Consider the following 2,626-nt stretch of genomic DNA (forward strand, 5'->3'; position numbering starts at 1 on the left):
TATTTTCGCGCTCGTGATATTAGCATTTTATTCTCGCTGTCTGCAATACTGCAATGCCATGTAAAAACTCAGGGGGGCGTTTGCGAGCTGTCTTGGAAGTCATACCTTCGCGGTTGAACCTACGTCAGTACACAGTCTGTGTGTGTGCGCGCAGTGATTGTAAATTTGCATATTTAAAGTATACATGCATTTGCAGTGATGTGCTGCTGTACAGTATGTCTCCTTTGAAAATTGTTGAAACGCATAGGCGTGTACGGTACTGTAACAGTGTTACATTTTGGCATACAGTATACAGCGCTCTCCCCTCGCTCAGGATAATTTACTGCACTGCAGGGTATTTCAACTTATCTACAATGCAGTACATCTCTCCCACACCATTCCTTTGAACGTGTGTCTGGTTTCAATCACATTCCTGCTTGACAGCAGGAATTTACTGCGCATGCGCCTGTAACTTCGCCCACCACTGCTTGCTTGAGTGAGTGAAAAAAAAAATGATTGTAATTTTTTTTCTCCACAAGCCTGCAAAAACCATCTTACTGTATTACGATATTCAATCTGTGCTGTAGCTTTTGTCTGCGACCCTGTGCGTTTGACTGCACATGGTTGATTTGTATGCTTTTTACGTACTGTATTTGGGGGTGTATTATTATGATGAACTGCCTTTTAAAATTAAAGTATGTCTTTAGCTTTGAACTTCATGCGGCTGTCTATAATTTTCTGAATCTTGCCATTGTGTTCCTAATCCGTCCATAGCCGAGCTTCAAAGCCTCACTGTGCCTGCGTGTAATCCTTTTTCAGATGGGAGCTATTTAGCTGCTTACTGCGCATGAGTCACCCAACCCCCCCTCTCCACAGAGTCGTTAAAAAGGGGAGCCCCCGCACAGCTAGGAGTAAGGGTGTGAGGTGCTATCTAGGTAGAATAACTGACATATACTGAGAGAAAAGGAAACCTAGTGAGTGAGCACTCACTCAATCACAGTTGTGTAATGTGGTTGTATTAAAACATTTTATTGTCATCAAACGAATATAAAATAAAGGGATTTAAAAACAGCATATACCGTAACTGTAATCAAATTGCCATAGCTATAAGAGCTATGTTTATTGTACATATGGGAGATATGACCAGAGTCAAATTCTCAATGCTGTACAATACAGCCTAATAGGAATAGGGGTTGATATTAGTCACTGCTACGCATTAACTGCCTAGATGGCCAGAGATGGGTGAAATAAACCCAACTAGCTGGAGGCTAATGTGACTGACCAGCCTGATGCCCTAACTGGTGGTGGGTGCAAGTAAAACCTCAATTTGTAAAAAGAGGTAATACAATAGAGTACATCTTGGAGAGATTAACCCTTTGGGGGGTGGGGACATAGCCGATAATCCGTCGCTGGGGATTAATTACTGCATATGGTAAGTATAGGGAGGCAATAAATACAAATGAAGATCCCTAGGGATCTGAAAGAGTCACCTATAGTAAGGAACAATAGTTGTCTTACATATAATGTGCTAGTATCACTGTATGAGGAATGAGTGTCAGTTGCAAGTTCAGCAGCCCAATAAACATGAGCACTTATGCTGTGAGTGGGGTAGGGACATCACCCGACCGATCGCGGGAGCGCACTAGCCCGATGTAGCGGGAGGTGCTGTGTTATGGGGTTAATGGTAGTTAATATGCCAATCACCCCCCCCCCCCCTTTTTTTAGAGCTAAACCCCAACTTAGAAGGTGGGCTGCTGTATTATGCGGCAATGGTGATATTAGTCCAATCACCCGACTGATCACAGTAATGCAATAACCCACTGTAAACAGGCTGCTGTACTGTGTAATTGATCGTGATTGTATCCGGTCACCCAATCAAGCCCAGGTAGCTGTGTGTGCCGATCTATAGTGAAAACATATTGCCGTGAGTAATAGATTAAACGGCTTCCTGCACAAACCACAAAGATAGTAACATGGAATGAACACCATTGCAGTTGTAGCAAGGTAAGTAACAATGTATAATATGTTCAATTCCTGCGCAACCAGAGCCAAGGGATAATACACACTGACACTAACTTTTATATGCATAGTCCCCTACATCAGCATTGATCCTCTGTATATCAATGCTGATGTGCTCGAGTACATGCCTGATGTACTAGCAAATGAGAAATAGAAATCCCCTATTACAGAATGGAGCCTGCGATGTAGGAAGTCACACGCAGGATCGTGATGTAGTGATTAGTAAAGTAAACGCCGGGACTCCGCAACTTAGTTTGAATATCACTTAATGTTGCAGTCGCAATGATAGCGTCCCGCGTGTGTGGGGGAGTGTGGCCACAGTCGTCAGTTGTCCAATTATTTCCGGACCTAACTGTATAAATAAAGACAGACATACATACATACATACATTACTTTCCAAAGTTTTATATGCCTTCTGGTCTCCCAATAGTGGTAGTGATTCATCAAGGTACAGCAATACGACCTATCCATTATAACAGTCCCCCAGCCTTTGTCTGCTGGCTTGATTACCAGCTCAGTGTTGTCAGATAATCGTTTCAGTATTTCACTCTGTTTAGGAGTTACATTATTTTTACCATGAGATTTTTTATTTGTGAGACTATCAAAATCATTAATTGGCAAATAGTAG

Source organism: Ascaphus truei, chromosome 13 (assembly GCF_040206685.1).
Source record: "Ascaphus truei isolate aAscTru1 chromosome 13, aAscTru1.hap1, whole genome shotgun sequence".
In the NCBI taxonomy this organism is placed as follows: Eukaryota; Metazoa; Chordata; class Amphibia; order Anura; family Ascaphidae; genus Ascaphus; species Ascaphus truei.